This window comes from Pinus tabuliformis, chromosome 5_1 (genome assembly GCF_031772625.1).
Source record: "Pinus tabuliformis cultivar Carrire ecotype Pingquan chromosome 5_1, CPIR1, whole genome shotgun sequence".
In the NCBI taxonomy this organism is placed as follows: Eukaryota; Viridiplantae; Streptophyta; class Pinopsida; order Pinales; family Pinaceae; genus Pinus; species Pinus tabuliformis.
In genome coordinates this window covers 747,398,024-747,417,768 of record NC_142305.1, presented here as the reverse complement: position 1 = coordinate 747,417,768, position 19,745 = coordinate 747,398,024, and positions in this window count along the sequence as shown.

Here is a 19,745-nt window from a genome sequence, read left to right as displayed (position 1 = left end):
ATTGGAATATTCTTGTTGCCACATTTCAACACTAAAGTTTTCCCTTTTAAAAAGGGGACTTCTAGAATGCAAAAGGTATGATAACACATGCAAGATCTAATCTAAGATGCAATTAATCTAACCTATCTCGATTGAAGGAAAGGGAAATATTTTTCTCAATCAAAAGTCAATTAACTTAACGGGGAAAAGAAACTTCAAAGAATTGGAGTTAAGATGGAGGAATTAGATCAAGGAGATAGCTCACAAGATCTGATTCCTCATTAACATAAATACTAACAATTAGACACTTAGTAAATAGTTACATAAAAGCCTATTGAAAATATCAAATTCCTTATTTATTATAAGCATAAGAACTACAAAGATTCATGATGAATTACTGAATTAGTTCAAATAAGACATCATGTATGCAAGTAAACAGTCATTATCCAAAATTGTAAGATAGCTTGTCGATCTAAGATTATAATTATTTATTCTTATGCAAACTTCAGTTCTCATGTAATATCTAAACTTAAGCATGTAGAATAGTCTAAGAAGACTTTTAAATGAACTAACACTCAAGATTCAACAATAGTGCATGAATCCAATTATTAACTCATACATTCAAAATATAAATTGAAAGACTCGAATAAGATTTTATTCCAATTAAATTATGTAAACAATAGTGCCAAACATCATCAACTGAAATAATCTTTTATTAATAAATGAAATCAAATTACAAATCCTTACAGTATGGTAGTAGTGCATAATGTTATGGGCCTGCATTTGATCTATACTTGCATAAATGACCTCTTCCTTATAGAAATAATACATAATAAAAAGAGTTTCTCCACAAATAGATGAAAATGCAACAATATCAAGCTTTCTTCCCCCGAGATTCCTTTCATCTACAACTCTAAATCCTCATTACAATAGTGCTTTTAGGAATTCCAAAATCGCAGAGCAAAGAAGCCCTTCATACATCCTACAATTTGTTATTTATAATTTTTACAAAAAGAATTCTCAATAAGAAAGTTGTTGAAGAATAAATCTGCTCCATCAATTTTCATTGGGCCAAAATCTCATTTTTCTCTTGCTGGATAATTCTCATTGATTGAGATTTTCTTTTTCTCATCTCTTCAATTGTTTCTCTGCAAAAGCAAATCAAAATTAAATTAAAATACAAAATCAAATCAGATACCAAATCTAGAATAAAATATCTTCAATCAAAATTAAATAAATAATTAAATGAAAATGAAATATGAGCTTTTTGTTGATGTCTGTGAGGATCTAATTGGTCAAGGAGAACATAGATGAATGGATCTGTACTCAGTAGACGCTGTGAGAAAATGAAAATGTAGAAAATAAAACTCATAATATTGATTTTGTTTAAAAATTCGGATCTTGATCTTCTGTTGAGTTTTAGACTTATTAAATGATCAAAACTTGTTTTGAAACGACTTAAAAAATAATCTCCATGATTTTATCTATCCAACGAGCTATCTTGGGCCTCATTTGGCCAAGTAAAACTCAACTTATGAGCTTTTAAAACTGCTAAAATTCTTGAAATTCCATTCACAGGACTAAAAATGAAAATTTTTAAATTAAATTTCAATCCTAAATTAGATTACAATTATTAATTAATTAATATTAATTAATTAATTATAATAACAAACTAAAATTAATTAATAACTGAATAATTATAAACAAAATTAAAAAGATAATTTTAAAATTTAATTAAAATATAAATATATTATATTCATATTATAATTTAATTATATTATAATATAATATTATAATTATAATTATAATATACTTAAAACTTTAAAACCAAATCATATTAATTCAAAGTTAAAAACCAAAACATTATGTATATGTGATGAGTGTTAAACGGAAATGGAGTTACGTGAAGAGAGGTGAGTGTATGGTGAGGTGAAGTGATAAGGAGGTGAGGGTGGCATGAGGTGACAAGGGTACGAGAGCCATAAGGAGGTTAAATTGAAAACGTTATGTTAAACAGCAACAAAAAACCCTGCCGCATAAAAACTTATCGTATTGCAAATGAGAAGTTTTAAAACACGTGCATAATAATTTTGCGATTGCGATATCGCAAGTTTTTATCCCATTGCATTTTTTATTTCGACCTTTTTAAATTGGAATTTTGGAAGGAAGAAGATGTTGTGGAGTGGGGCCACGTGGAATTAAAAATCCTACAAATTGAACTACAATCACTTTGTAGTTTTGAGATTTCGGGTTTTTTCCTACAGGCTTGTTTTCATCTTCTGTTTTTTTTTTTTAGTCTTCTCTGAGCGGTTCCCATGCCGCCTCTGCCCCTGTTCTCGCCTCTGCTCCAGTGGGTCTTCTCCTTCTCGGTGGCAGTCAGGTTTGTTCTGGCCGCAGAATATCCTTTGGAGCGTTGAGGGAACTATGGGCTATGCTCTGTTTCGTGCCGCTACTATGGTTTTTTCTGTTGGTCTTTCCTGCAGGAAGATGCGGTTGATTGTGGCTGTGATCTTGTTTCTTGTCTGGTTCGAGTGGAGAGTTTGAGGGGGCGGGGAAGGAGTGGCTTCTTTCGCTGCTCTCTTCCTCATTTCGTGCCTCTCCTTTTGAATTGGGCGGTCAGATCTTGCGCTTTTTTCCGTTGCTTCTCTGTTCTATGATTGGGTGCCTCTTCTGCACCTTTCAGATGGGTCTGTTTATGCAGATTTGTATGTGGCTCGTACACGATTTGGCTTATGCTTCTTGCATTTGCATTATGTAATCATTTCTTTATATGAATATATATTGCTTTTTCTTCTGAAAAAAAAGAAATTGGAATAAATTACCGAGATCTCGAAAACACGTTTTTTAATTGTTCTACAATTTGGCTGGGTCATTTTGTAGAATTGATTAGTAAAATATATCTATATATATATATATATATATATATATATATATATATTAACTAAGAGTTTAATATTTACAATGAATGCATTATTGAAATTAATTAGTTGCAAAAATTGAAATATTATACATTCTATACATTTTTTACCTTTGGCGACAAAAATGATCAAACTTCAGAGAGTGTCATTTACAAACCGGTTGACCAAATGAGGTGAAACAAGTATCGATGGAAAGCTTACTAAAAGTTGAATTCAATGAGGCAATCAAAATGTAAATCCGACGAGAAAAAAATGGTTAATTGTAAGACAATCAACTTAATGGAAATCATAAAAGGTGTTTAGCCAAAAATTAAGAGAAAGGGTCCCCATTATTTGAAGTAATTGAGTCAAAAATGGGGGGTGTTTTGTTTTCCCTATAACAGGGCCCTACACCATTACCAAAGTTGTCGGAGACAATGCTTTTGAGCTCAGCATTGTCTCATTCCTTGGCCTACACCCAGTGTTCAATGTGGACCGCCTTTTACCATATTTTCCACCATTACTGAACACATCAGACATTGCATAACAACTCACACCAACAGAGTTAAACCAAGACTATATAATGTCCTCCTCCCACATCTACCCAAGTAACCAGTCAACTGAGGTAAACAAGTGATGAGAAGTTAATATGATATCATTCGACTCCCTATGTGTTAGTCAAGGAAGTGGAACCGACGGAAACCCATAACACCGACCTTTGTACCTGCTACAGGACTCCTAGAATGCATCCCAGACATTCCCCTGACTAGACCCTAGGTCCCACTAAGTTTTATACCATTAAACCCTCGACGCTCCCTTGATATGGACAAGGGTGCGTCTGAAAACCTCCAGACGCTCGCACAACATGGGTATGCATGCGCCTGAGAAATTTTCTCCTCATACTTGTGCTTGCGACTCTAGGATTTATGCCACTTTTCAAACCCAAAATCTAGGTCACTACCCAGATACCCCTGTAGCCTTCAGAATCCATAATTTTTCATACTGACAAGACTTACAAATCAAACACTGACTCTAAGATTAGGCCTGACCATCCCCAACCAAGATTGACATTCTATCAAACACTTTGGATTAATGCAATCTACAGGAAATGAATACAAGACATAGCATAAACGACTGATAAATCATATGATACTTGACAAGAAGGATCACCACCCTCTTCAGTTAACTATTTTAACATTAATTGGGTTTTTCATCCATTATCCTTTCAGTTACAAGTAAATACATGAAATAACCATGAATATAACCAGCCACATAACCATGCTTATAACCAACATTAAACCATGTAAATAACAATGAGGTAACAACCATTAAAGCCACATATTAACAGGTACAAAAACAAGAGAACTTAGCTTTTATTAAACATAGGAAAAGTCGACCAAGTTCGGGACTTCCGCGTACCACCTGACTATAGACATGGCTAAACCAAATCTTTCTTTCAGCCAGTCACCCCCGTGCCATATTCCAAGCATGAAAGTGGGATATCATGGATAAACCAATCCAAAAACAACCAAGAGAATCCAGAGGTTAAACCACCTCCACCCTCACTAAATTGTGATCTCATCAAAACCGACACCGAGATCACAAAACCAAATCGAGCTAGGAATGCCTCTGGACTCCATCACTATCCTTGAGGACTTTTTTGTCTCCTTGTCTCTCAGGCTTTACCGCAATCCACACTAAATCACTAGGCCCTAAACTGAGACACTAGTCTCTCAGGATTTATTGCAATCCACACCGAATCACTAGGCCCTAAATCGAGACTCCACCTTCATGTTTTACAGTGTATCCCGCTAAAATCGCTCAGGGGATTCCTAGGCCTTTGGGAATTTTCCTAAGACCACCTCCACCCCGGATTCTGAAAACCATCCGGCAATTCCAAAGCCCAAAACCGAGAAAACAATCCCATCACACCATGGCTATTTGAAAAGAAAAAAAAAAGGTCGAAAATCACTATCATAACCCAACAAAACCATGCCACCGATAATAAGAGAACCATATACCAACATGCATTTCAAAAACAACTAGGAAATCACACATGTAATATGTTACTTGCAAGTATTCCTGTTGAAGTTGCTTGATCCTGCTTCTCCTTTCTTGATCTTTGCTCTCCTTTCCTTTGCTTGCTTTTCCCTTCCTTTCTCCAAAGCTAGAAAGCTCCAAGAAAAGTCTAAGTGTCCAGAGAGAGAGAATAATGAAAGAGATTCAAAACTGAACTGGCCAAAAGCCATGAACTAGACCTCATAAGCTTTTTATCAAGTAGGCCTCTATTTTCTTCATTTTTTATTATTTTCCTTAAATTTTCCTCCTCACATGAAACATGTGACCTTTCGTCTTCCTTTTCTCCTATTTTCCTTTATTTTCATAAATAAATATGTCAAAAATACATTTTTTCCTTTTTAATGCCTTTGCCAATTTCCCTTAGCCATAAACACATCCAACGATGCCCACTAGGATATCTTTGTCCAACATTCAGCTTGGAATAAGTGTCCCTTAACCATGGTCTTATTTTGTCTTTATTAATTTTTATTACATGAACTTTTAACCAGGGGTTGTTACAAACCCCTCCCCCTTGGGGAACACCATCCTCAATGTTTAACCACACCAAGGCCTCAACAAAACCACCGAAAAGAAAACATACTACCCATGAAACTTTATAACTTAGCTCATTGCAATATTTATAATGAATGACATGCTCAAAAGTGAAACATCATGACAACATGACAAGATAACAACCATACTACTTATTGGAACTTTGTAACTCAACTCATGGTAGTATTTACATCCATACATATGTACATACACCAAAAAATCAACAAAACACATGCCAAACATATAACAAACATCATATAAAAATTGTTTTGCCTCCACTGGAAAACAAAGAAGGATACATGGCATGCATCTAATCCACCATCTCCCATGTAGCTTCTGCGAGCCCAAAGTGTTTCCACTACACTTTAACTTACTCTATGGCTTCGTTCCTGAGCATGAGTTGCTTCCGCTATCATATGCACTAAGGCTTCCATTGAAATTCTCCTTCTTGCTCCACCTACAATATAGACCAATCAATAACATGATTATCATCATTTATATACCTTTTAAGCAATGAAACATGAAAAACAACATGGACTTTCACTATTGGAGACAATTCAAGTCAATATGCCACTGGTCTAATCCTCTCAAGGATCTCAAAAGGCCCGCAATACCGTGGTGCCAACTTGGCACATGATCCAATCCTCAAAGAGCTCTTCTTGTGCTTGATGCACAAATACACATGCTCCCCAACCTGAAACTCCTTAAATTCCCTGTGTTGGTCTGCATAACTCTTTCATCTATCTTGTGTTGCCTTTACATTCTTATTTATAACCTGCATTTCCTATTCCATGTCTTCCAACATATCTAGTCCAATAAGTACCATGGTCATTGGATCACTCAAGTTGATGGGAGTATTACAACTTCGCCCATACAATATCTCTAAAGGACTCATCCTCAATGACTCCTAATAACTATTGTTGTATGGAAACTCAACCAATGGAAGATACTCGTCCCATCTTCTCTTTTAGTGCATCACGTACATCCTCAGATATCCTCCAAGATCATGTTGACTGTCTATGTCTGTCCATTTATCTGCAAATGATAGGTTGTACTGAAGGCCAACTCTGTACCCAAATCCGTAAATAACTCCTTCCAAAACTTGGAAGTGAACTTCGCATCCCTATCCAACACAATCTTCTTTGGAACACCATGTAATCTTATGATATCCTTAATGAAAACTTGTGCCACCTCACTAGTTGAATATATAGTCTTCACTGGAATGAAGTGAGCTACCTTTCTCAACCTGTCGACCATGACCATAATAGAATCATGTTGTCTCACTGTCGTCGAAAGATCTATAACGAAATCCATGGAAATGACCTCCCATTTCCACTTCGGAATCGGAATATGCTGTAGTAGACCACATGGATGCTTACATTTTTTCTTTACCTACTGACAATCCAAATGTCTAACCATTAACTCTGCCACTTCCTTCTTCAGATTCGGTCAATAGTAGAACTTCTTCACTACTGTCAACATCTTTTGATATCCTGGGTGACCTGAGTATGGATTGACGTCAAACTCCGTCAAGATAAACTTCTTGAGTTCACTTTAATTCGACACATAGATTTTATCCCTGATGTTGGGTGTGTGTTATATTATTTCCACAACTAGCCTCATGCGCGGGGGGGGGGGTCAAGACGGGGGGGCGATAGCCCCCCCTGTTTGTTGTGTCGGGTTTAGCAGGGGGGCAACAACCCCCTGTCGCAGGGTTTGAGGGGGGCGGTCTGGGGCAGCGCTCGAGGGAATTTGTTTTGGACCCTATATTAGGTGGGCGGACCTACCTATGGTTTTGTGTGTGGTTTTCGCACATGGTTTTGGGCATGATGGTTTTTTGCCCATGGTATTTTGTAGATCTAGTTAAGGGAACTACAATTATGTTCTAATCGAGGGTTAATTAATTGGGTTTTATAGATGCTTCGGCATGTATATATATGTATTGTAAAATTGAAAGGAATATAATGAAAAATCAATCTGGTAGTCCCGGTTTTGGGCTCCAGGGGAAATCACTATATATATATATATATATATGTTTTATGTTTTATACTCTCGCTATTATCTATTTTCTATTTTTAGAATTCGTATGCAAGTAATTTTTGTACAAGGTTAAAACCTACATTTGGTACGAGAGCAGTTTTGGCTTCAAGAGGACGCCTTTGATGTTGAGGGGTTTTTATAAGGCCTGTGGTAGACCATGTTCAGTGGGAGATCTGTGAGATCAATTCTTGTGGTGAAAGAAGATGGTGAATAGTGGAAAGATAGAGATCGAGAAATTTAATGGTCAGAGTTTTGAGTTGTGGGAACTCAAGATGGAGGATCTGTTGGTGGATAAATATCAGTGGATTGCAGTAGATCTGGGTACTAAACCAACGGCAATGTTAGCTAAAAACTAGGCGAAGTTGGATCGGAGGGCAAAGAGCACAATACGGTTGTGTATCTCAGATTCAGTATTCTTGAATGTGTCAGGGGAAGCTTTAGCGAAGGCTTTGTGGGACAAGTTAGGGACTTTGTACCAATCTAAGTCTCTAGTGAATAAATTGTTCCTACAGAAAAAGTTGTATAACCTAATGATGAAGGATGGAGACTCGGCGACAGAGCATCTAAACACCTTTAATATTGTGGTAAGCTAGTTGTTATTTGTTGATATAAAAATTTCAGATGAAGATAAGTGCATCAATTTGTTGTGTTCTCTACCAGATTCGTGGGATAGTCTGGTGTTGCAATAGGTAGTAATGCAACTTTCTTGTAGTTTGATGAAATAGTCTCATTCTTGCTGTCGGAAGAGATGAGACGAAAAAATACAGAGAGCCAGAATGGTGATGCCTTGTCTATACGAGGACAGTCCCAAAACAAAACAAAAAAAATCCTCGAGTGAGAGATCTAAATCTCCAGGAAAATCTGTAAATGTGTGCTAGAAATGTGGAAAGGAAGGACACTTCAAAAGGGACTGTAGATCTAAAGCTCCTAAGAAAGGAAAGAGATCCAATGATGCTCCTTCTATAGAGGTGAAAACCACCTCAGATGAAGGTGGGGATGTGTACTTGGCTTCTTCTTCAAATACACATGTAGATCATGAGGCATGGTTGATTGACTCAGGTGCATCCTTTCACTTCACTCGCCGTAGGGAGTGGTTCTGCGAGTATGATAAATACGATTGTGGTGATGTCTTCTTAGGGGCTAGAATCGTCGATCGCAAAAAAGTAAAGATGAAGTTGCAAGGTGGAAGGATTAGAACACTTTTGAGTGTTCTGCATATTCTTGCATTGGCCATAAATCTGATTTTTGTAAGCAAGATGGATGATGCAGGTGTAAAAACAGTGTTTGATAAATTTACCTACAAGATGGTTTGGGGAGCACTGGTATTGATGCGAAGAGTTCGGATTGGGACTCTGTACAAGCTTTAGGGTAGCACTATTATTGATGGGTGCAACAGTTCTGTGGTTCCTGAAAGTGGAGCAGAAAATCTAGTGGTCTCTGGAGAAAATATCGTGTTATGGCATCAAAGGCTTGAACATATTGGAGAGAAGGGCCTTCGAATACTTCATGGTATTGGTATGGTAGAAGGTATGTCTAATTTCTCTTTGGATTTTGATTTCTATGAAAATTGTTTATATGGGAAGCAGAATTGGGTGAGTTTCCCCTTTGGTGCTAAGAGCACAAAACATATAATAAAGCTTGTGCATAGTGATGTGTTTAGACCTGTGTCGGTTCCATCACTAGGTAAGTCAGTGTACTATGTATCATTTATAGATGACTTTTCAAGGAATACATGGATATATTTCCTCACGAATAAATCTGAAGTCCTTGATAGGTTTAAAGAATTTAGGCTCTGGTGGAAAACCAGACAGAGAAGAAGATAAAGGTGCTAAGGACAGATAACAGTGGAGAGTTTTGCAAGGAATTTGAAGAGTTATGTAAGAAGTGTGGTATAGCACGGCCGAAGACTACTCCATACACACCTCAACAAAATGGAGTTGTAGAAAGAATGAACAGAACGTTGACAGAAAAGGCAAGGAGCATGCTCAGTGGTGCCAGGTTAGGACAAGAATTCTAGGCAGAGGTAGTGGATATTGCATGTTATATCACCTTCATCAGCATTGGAGGATAAGACTCCACAAGAGGTATGGACTGGTAAGGAACCCTCCCTTTCACATCTAAGGGTATTTGGATGTGATGCATATGTACATGTTCCAAAGGAGAAAAGAACCAAGTTGGATATTAAATCTAGAAGGTGCATCTTTATTGGGTATACGGATGGTTTAAAAGGTTATAAGCTTTGGAACCTAGAAACAATGAAGGTTGTGTACAACCACGATGTGGTGTTTAGAGAGGTGAAATATTCCATTAAACATGAAATCCTATCAAAGGAACCTGAGAAGATAGAGTTTGAGCTAAAGGAGGAGGAATCATACTCTACAACAAAAGAGGAATCAGAAGATGAAGAGCCACAAACTCCAGATGTCAGAAAATCAGTTCGAGAAAGAAGGCAGTAAAAAATGTATAGTCCAGTTTCTTTCTTTTCAAATTTTGCTTTATATATTACTTATGATGACCCCAGAACTGTCAGGGAAGCAATAGATTCAGAGGATGGCAAACTCTGGAAAGAGGCCATGGTTGATGAAATGACATCTTTGCACAAAAATGAGGCTTTGGATATGGTGGATTTGTCGGCTAGAAGGAAAATCTCTGGCAGCAAATGGGTATTTAAGAATAAGATGAATGCAAAAGGCAAGGTGGAGAAATACAAAGCTCGGTTGGTAGAAAAAGGTTATTCCTAGGTGTCGGGAATTGATTTTGGTGATATTTTTTTTCTTGTTGCCAAGGTAGCTTCTATTAGATTACTTCTATATGTTGTTATTGCTTTTGATTTTGAGGTAGAACAGATGGATGTGAAGACAACATTTCTTCACGGGTAAGAAATAATTGGTATGCAGGTTAAAAAATTCTTTGTATGTGTTAAAACAGTCATCAAGGATGTGGTATGAGAAATTTGATACATATATACGGGGATTTGGCTTCACTAGAAGCAAAGAAGATCACTGTGTCTATTTTAAATTAATTAATGACTGTGTTATTTATTTGGTCTTATATGTGGATGATATATTGTTGATTGGCAATAACAAAGAAATTATCCAAGAATTGAAAACCCAAATGTCCTCCAAACTCGACATGAAATATCTTAGTGCTGCAAACTATATTTTGGGCATGGAAATTAAATGAGATTGGGCAAAAAGGAAGCTCTGGTTAAACCAGAGGAAGTATGTCGACACAATATTGCAAAGCTTTAATATGCAAGATAGTAAATCGGTGAAGGTTTCTATTCTTGTAGGTGTAAAGTTATCTACTGAACAGTGTCCCAAGACACAAGAAGAGGAAGAGGACATGTCCCGTGTTCCATACGCAAGTGCAGTCGGTAGCCTGATATATGCAATGGTCTGTACTATACCATACATTGCACATGCAGTGGGAGTATTTAGCAGGTTTATGTCAAAACTAGGGAAGGAGCATTGGACAGCAGTGAAGCGGGTTTTCAGGTATTTGTGTGGCACTAGTGATTATGGTTTGTGGTATCAAGGAAGACCATGATTGGATAGAGTTTTGGACATTTGTGGATTTCTTGATGCAGACTGGGCTGAAGATCTGGATTAGAGAAGATCTAAAAGTGGGTGTGTATTTAATCCGTTTGGAGGTGCAGTCAATTGGATGAGCAAGAGACAAACTGTAGTGGCACTTTCAACTATAGAGGGAGAATACATGGCAGCCACTCATGAAAGCAAGGAAGTAGTTTGGTTGCAGAGATTGTGTTCAAGTATTGGGTTAGTATAGCGAGCTATAAGGATACACTGTGACAACCAAAGTACAATTTTCTTGGCAAAGAACCTTGCTTATCATTCAAAGACAAAGCACATTAATGTTCAATATTACTTTGTGAGGGATATGGTTGAGGAAAAAAAGGTGTTGCTGGTAAAGGTGGACACTTTGAAGAATGTTGCAGATGATTGATGAAGTATGTGAGCCCTGAGAAACTTTCTTGGTGTAGAGAAAAAATTGGTGTTGTAGGGGCTGGACCAATGACTAAGCTCTCATGTGGCCCCTCGTGGAAAGGAAACAACAAGTGGGAGAATGTTGGGTGTGTGTTATATTCTTTCCACGACTAGCCTCATGCACAAGGGTGAAATAACCCCCCTTGTCCGTTGCGTTTGGCACAACAAGGGGGGCGGTAGCCCCCCTTTATGGGGTCTGAGGCAACGCCCCAAGCAAAAAAAAATTGGACCATATATTAGGTGGGCAGACCTACCTATGGTTTTGTGCGTGGTTTTCGCACATGGTTTTGGGCATGATGGTTTTCTACCCATGGTATTTTGTAGATCCGGTTAAGGGAACTACAATTATGTTCCAATCCAGGGTTAATGGATTGGGGTTTATGGATGCTTCGACATATATATATGTATTGTAACTTTGAAAGGAATATAATGAAAAATCAATTTGGTAGTCCCAATTTTGGGATCCAAGGGAAAATCTTTGTGTATATTTGTTTTATGTTTTATGCTCTCACCATTGTTTATTTTCTGTTTTTAGAATTCGTATGCAAGTAATTTCTATACGGGGTTAAAACCTACACCTGAATCTCACCAAACCATCTACCGCAAGACGATAATCTACATCCTGATCACCTATACCTACACATGTACCTGTACCCATACCTACACATGTACCTATACCTGTACCTACACATGTACATGTAATTGTAGCTACACATGTACCTGCACCTGTACTTTGTTGCAACCTATGCATAATCTCCATATACCTATCATCCCATTGTCCTGCCTACAAGATCATATCCTGTAACTCTGTCCCAAAATAGCTCATAGCTATTATATGATTCACATGTACCTTCCTTGTAAGAGCATCTACAACTCGATTCTCCTTTCCCTTAATGTATCTGATCTTGAAGTCAAATTCACTAAGGGTATCCAACCATCTAGCTCTCTTGGCATTTAGATTCGGCTGGTCAAACAAGTATCTCAACCCACTGCGATCGCTCATCAATACAAATATCCTACCAAGAATATAATGCCTCCACATCTTCAAGACGTGAATAATAGATACCTACTCAAGATCACGAGTCACATAGTTTTGCTCGTGCTCATTCAACTTCCTGGACTCATAGCACACCACCTCTCCCTCCTGCATAAGGACTCCACCAAGTTCTCTTTTACATGCATTTTTACACACTACAAACTCTTTATCCGGACCTACAATCTTCAGGACCGGAGCATTGGTCAACAATTGCTTCAGCTACACAAAACTAGCTACATATTCTTCTGTCCATTTGAACTTCTTACCTTTCCTCTGCAAGGATGTCATAGTATATGCAATGTGTGAGAAGTTCTTGATTAACCTCCTGTAGTAACCTGCCAATCCCATGAATGATCTCACCTCATCCACATTCTTAGGAGTTGCCAACTCCATGATGGCCCTTATCTTTTTGGATATACTACTATGCCTTCTTGGAAACAACATGTCCCAAGTAATGCACCTCTGTCTAAAAGAAGTTGCACTTGCTAAGCTTGGAATACAACTTATGCTCTCTTATCAATCTCAACACTACTGCTAAATGCTCGACATGCTCTTATTCATTCTTGGAGTATATCAAGATGTCATTAATAAGTACAATAGCAACTTGTCAAAATATGGATGCAACGCACTATTCATCAAACACATAAATGTAGTTGGTGCATTAGTCAAACTGAATGGAACTTTAACAAACTCATAATGCCCATACCTGGTCCTGAAGACAGTCTTGTAGATATCCTCTTCCTTGATGCGTACCTGATGGTACCCTGATATCAAGTCGATCTTAGAGGAAACTATTGCTCCCTTCAACTAATCAAACAAATCATCAATCCTCGGCAATGGGTACCTGTTCTTGATCGTCACCTTGTTCAACTGCCTGTAATCAATGCACAATTTGAGAGTACCATATTTCTTCTTTACAAACAACACTGGTGCACCCCAAGGTGATACACTTGGCCTAATGTATCCCTTTTCAAGCATCTCCTTTAACTATAATTTCAACTCTACTAGCTCTAGGGTACTCATCCTGTAAGGTGTCTTCGATGTTGGTGCTACCCTTGGCACCAACTCAATAGAGAAATCTACTTCCCTATGAGGAGGTAACTCTGGAATCTCTGCTGGAAACACATCCTGATACTATTGCAATACAGGGTACCTCTTGAAGATTTATGCATCCTCAACATCTTTACCCTTGTCACTAGATATATGCACTGCAAACATCACACAACCTTTTATGCAACTACACTTAGCCTACATAGCGGTAACCATCCTTAGTGATGTAGGCTTCTTCTTTCCTTGAAAAATTATCTTTTCACCATTATCATCCAAGCACTTAATGGCCTTGTCAAAGCAATCCACTTTGGTCCTATGAAGGTACAACCAATCCATACCCAAAAGCATGTTATACGATCCCAATGGTAGTGCATTCAGATCTATTGATATAGGTATACCGTTTAACTCAAAAGCACAAGCTATTACCCAATGGTGAACTCTTTTCATTGTACTTGTAGCCAACTATACCAACCAATATTTTTCATGCACTTCTTTTCTCAAACCACACTTATCCACTAGGTCAGGATTAATATAACTATAATTAGATCCAGGATCAATCAAAATAGAAACAACTTGATCACAAATCTTACCATCCATCTCAATGATAGATGCCTGATGATTCGCCTGCTTGTTGTCCACAACTGCATAAATCCGAGGAATGTTATGACCAACATCCCCAACTGTATGCGCCTCCTGAGCACTATAGATCTGGGGTCTACCACCCTGATACTGTGGAAAATCCCTCTTACGATGATCCTTGCCACATATCCAACACTGCAATGGTGCTCTACCATCGCCTCTAGTCTACTGCTCTCCATGTCCCTTCTCAACTGTATTGAACTTCTTGTAAGGGACCACATTTTCTTTCTCACCTACATCTTGAGGTCTTCCCCACTTTGGTGGCCATTTTCCTTTAAATTTCTCATTTCCTTTCAAGTCATGCTTAGGCTCAAATTTTCACTTTGACTGCTCATAACAATGTTTCAAATTTTATATGGCCTCCTCCAGCAATCTAGGCTCATCGAACTTAATCTGGCCTTTGTATGCTACTGGCAGTCCACTGATGAATATGTGAACCTTGGCCTTCTCCTCCTTGAGGTAAGGCACATATCTCAACAGCTCCAAGAACCTGCTAGTATACTCATCATCTGTCATGGAACCCATTTGCAACTCATAAAACTCCTTAGTTTTGTCATCATAGTACCTTTCTGACAAATATTTCTTCTTTAAGAGCCTCTCAAACTCACTCCAAGTCGAGTCATCCTCCCGAATACCTTTAACATTCTTCACATCCTCCCACCAGATATTTTCTTTCCTTTTAAGGCTGAAAGTGACTATCTTTTCTATCATGTAATATGAAGAACTTCCTCATACCAAGCAACCATGTCTCTACATCCTGTGATTTCTTCATCTCTCCATCGAATGTAGGTGGTTTTGATTTCTTAAACTCTTCTAAAAAATATCCCTTGTCATTCCTCCTGTAGGGATTATAACGATTATGATCATAATGCTTGTCCGAACTAGAACTATAATAGTACCTGTGTCTATCACCCTTCATATCTAGAGTATCCAAGGACATGCCATCTCTGATCGGGTCCTCTCCATCCAACCTGTACTCACCATGAGACCTGTTTCCATATGCCCCGTTAGTTTTGTCCTCCTACTCATGGCTGATCTGAAGTGGTCCCTATCACTGCAATTCTGACAAACTCTAAAGTATCACTACATTTACCTCTGCTTGTTTCTCCCGTGCCTATATGATTATGTCATTGTTTGCCTTACAACTCCTTATTTCTACCTTTAAACTTCTCAGTGTGTCTGCCAAATCAAAAGAGTTCCCGACACCAAATTGCTCCTCTGATCTATAGGGAGAGTCTCAGGAACTATAGTCTACCATCTTGCTAGTCATCTTTGATATTATTCTTACAAGGTATATCATGTCAGCTAAACCAAAACACAATGAACCAATGCACCTTAGCATAATTCAGGGAGGATACCTCATTTGCAGGATCAACAAATCAACATAATAAATGTATAACACAATCATGACAACATATAGAAATATAACACATAAGCATATAAGCATATAACCATCATTCTATCTAGAGGCTAGTCATCAATGCATGACCATATCAACTACACATAGAATGACTTCATGCATGACAACAACCACCACATCATTGTACACTTGACCACATGTGAATACTAACGTGCATAACAATGCATAATCAACCATACACTCATGACAACACACTCCACAACAACACCATCAACTTCCCATGACGACCTTACTGCAATCATGGTCAACACCATGCAAATGAAACAAGCACATGGTCTTACAACACAACAAACAAATATGTAACCGACATGAATGCATGACCAACACACAACCCATCCAATTTGAGGGGTGAACCATGATCTAATACCACTTTGTAATGTCATCCTCCCATATCTACCTAAGTAATAGGCGAACCGGGATAAACATGTGACGAGAAGTTAATATGATATCATTCGACTCCCTATGTGTCAGTTAAGGAAATGGAATCAACGAAAACCCACAACACAAAACTTTTGTACCTACTACTGGACTCCCAGAATGCATCCCAATCATTCCCTTGAGAAGACCATGGGTCCCACTAAGTTTTAGACCATTAAACCATTGGATGCTCCCTTGATATGGACAAGGGTGCATCTAAAAACCTTCAAACGCTCGCACAACATGGGTATGCATGCATTTGGGGACTTTTCTCCTCATAACTATGCTTGCGATTATGGGATTTGTAACACTTTTCAAGCCCAGAAACCCCTATAGCTTTCAGAATCAATAATTTTCTAATGACAAGGCTTACAAATCAAAAACTGACTCCAGAACTAGGCCTAACCATCCCCAACCGGGATTGACATTCGGTTAAACACTTGACATCAATGGAATCTACAGGAAATGAATACAAGATAGAGCATAAATGACTGATAAATCATATGAGACTTGACAAGAAGGATCATCACCCTCTTCCATTAACTATTTTGACATTAATTAGGTCTTGCATCCATTATCCTTTTAGTTACAAGTAAATACATGAAATAACCATGATTATAACCAATCACATAACCATGCTTATAACCAACATTAAACCATATAAATAACAATGAGATAATAACCATTAAAGCCACATATTAACAAGTATAAAATCAAGAAAACTTAGCTTTTATTAAACATAGGAAAATCCGACCAGGTTCGGGACTTCCATGTACCACCCGACCGTAGACATGGCTGCACCAAATCTTTCTTTCAATAGTCACCCCTGTGCCATATTTCAAGCATGAATGTGGGATCTCATGGATAAAGAAATCAGAAAACAACCTAGGGAATCCAAAGGTTAAACCATCTCCACCCTCATCAAACCGTAATCTCACCAAAATCGACACCAAGATCACAAAACCAAATCGAGCTAGGAATAACTCTGGACTCCATCACTATCCTTGAGGAATTTTCCATCTCCTTGTCTCTCATAATTTATCCCAATTGACATCGAACCACTAGGCCCTAAACCGAGACACCAGTCTCTTAGGCTTTACTGTAATCCACACCAGATCATTAAGTCCTAAACCGAGACTCCACCCTCAGGCTTTACCGTGTATGCCGCCAAAATCGGCCAAGGGATTCCTAGGCCTTTGGGAATTTTCCTAAAACCACCTCCGCCCTGGATTTCGAAACCATCCGGAAATTACAAAGATCAAAATTGAAAAAACAATCCCATCACACGATGACTATCTGGAAAAAGGCAAGGCAAGGCTGAAAACCATTGTCATAACCTAACAAAACCATGCCATTGACAGCAAGAGAACCATATACCAACATGCAAAGCCATGCATGTCAAAACTAGCTAGGAAATCACACATGCAATATGTTTCCTGCAAGTATTCCTGTTGAAGATGCTTGATCCTGCTTCTCCTTGATTTTTGTTTTCCTTTCCTTTCCTTGTCCTTCATTTGCTTGATTTTCCCTTCCTTGCTCCAAAGTTAGAAAGCTCCAAGGAAACTCTAAGTGTCCAAGAGTGAGAGAGAGAATGAGAGAGCTCCAAAACTGAACTAACCAAAAGCCATGAATTGGTCATCATAAGCCTTTTTATCAATGATGCCTCTATTTTCTTCATTTTCCATTATTTTCGTTCATTTTTCCTCCTCACATGCAACCTGTGACCTTTCACCTTCATTTTCTCCTATTTTCCTTTATTTTCATAAATAATTGTGCCAAAAATACCTTTATGCCTTTATAATGCCTTTGCCAATTTCCAGTAGCCATAAACACATCCAATGATGCCCATTAGGATATCTTTGCCCAACATTCAATGTGGAACAAGTGTCCCTTAACCGTGGTATTATTTTTCCTTTTTTAAACTTTTATTACATGAACTTTTAACCAAGGGTTGTTATAGACTGCATGGAATAGGCCACAAATGATCGGATCATGGACACACAGATTAAGAACACTCGCCAACAGAAGATCTAACTGTATCGGGTTGTCAAAGTTGGCTAACTCCTGCACCAAGGCAAGTGGCTCACTAGGGACCAAGTTCAACGGAAGTTTCCCCATCTCATGGAGGCACTCAGCGCAATGGGGACCATTACTTCCTAATGGGGGAGGACTGATCCAGGTGGATTTTGGCGGCCACCCACCTATTCCACTTGGACCCCCACCATTATTTCTTTCAATTTTTCAGTTTCCTTAATTATAGCACAATTTACTATTTTTGGCAGTTTTTTTTTCGAGTCTTGAACTTCCCGAGTCATTTTGAGGCCCTAAATGATGTGTTTTTTTTTTTGGAAAACAACCAAACATTTATATTTAAGGAATGTTTGTAGTTGAAAGTTATAGTTCTTAGATAGATCTTTCTAACAAGGTATCTTGCGCGTCAAATAGAGATCATATGCCAAAGTTACGACCTCGGGAAGTTGATGTACCAATTTACCCCAACTAGGCCCATAGTTTTGGCATTTCATCTCTTAGGGTTAGGTTTTTAGATGTTTAGGGATTTACATTGTTTCTCAACAATAAATAGGCCTTTGAGCCTAATTGTAACACAGTTCAGAGGCATGTAGCCGCCACATCTCTTCTCCGAGATAAGCTATCATCGCCCGAGCTAGTTTATTTCCATTCTATATGTAAGCATATTTAAGTTCTTTGATGTTAATGAAATGAAGTTTTATTTCTTTTGCATCTTTGTGTTTATGTTTATATTTGTATTATGTTGCATTCCTGCATAAGTCCGGATCACTGGAGGATATTTTCAAACCATTCTCGACCTTATTCAATTAATTTAGAAGCTTCTAGGGATTTTTGTGTCGAAATACACACAATATGTGTGAGGAATCTGAAGGAAAACCTCTTCAAAGCAGAGTAGCACTTTTCTTGCTTGGATGGACTATGTTATACCTCTTTTCTCCAAGTCATGGCCAGCGTTAGTAATGCTCTATGGCCTACTGATAATTTGTGTTAGTCATCCTTTTCCTTTCTTCCTCATAATGTCTACCAACCAAACTTCAGGAGGATGTTGAGGACATCTTACTCATATTCCACAAGAAATATCTCATCATGTCACTCAATATAAGTCCCTGAACAACGACATCAAACTCATACAACTCATATCCTACAACAGATGACCTCCATCTAATAACACAACTCTTCTAAAGCTTGTCCATCAACCCCAACACCTGTAGGATCTCCTGCACGAGCTGCAACTCCTATGTACAACCTTGAAGCACATCTCCATCATCATCATGACTGTGACATCATAAGGTTGACATCAATGCCAACACAATCATCTCAATGTCAACTCAACTAGCTGCAACCAAACTAATCACCTACAATGATGGACTCAATGCATCAACTAAATCATCATAGGGTTGACATCAATGCCAACATAAGCTAGTTGTCATCATGAAACTAAGGCCAACGCAATCTAGATACAACCATGAACATCATAGTTCCAACAACAAGGACTAGACTTCTCTCTCATGAAAGGAATTCATCATTTGATGGTCTTTGACAACTCAGTGATTGTAGTAAACTAGGTGAACAAAGTAGAAGCAAGCTCTCAACAAACCCTAACCCCAATTCTACATCGA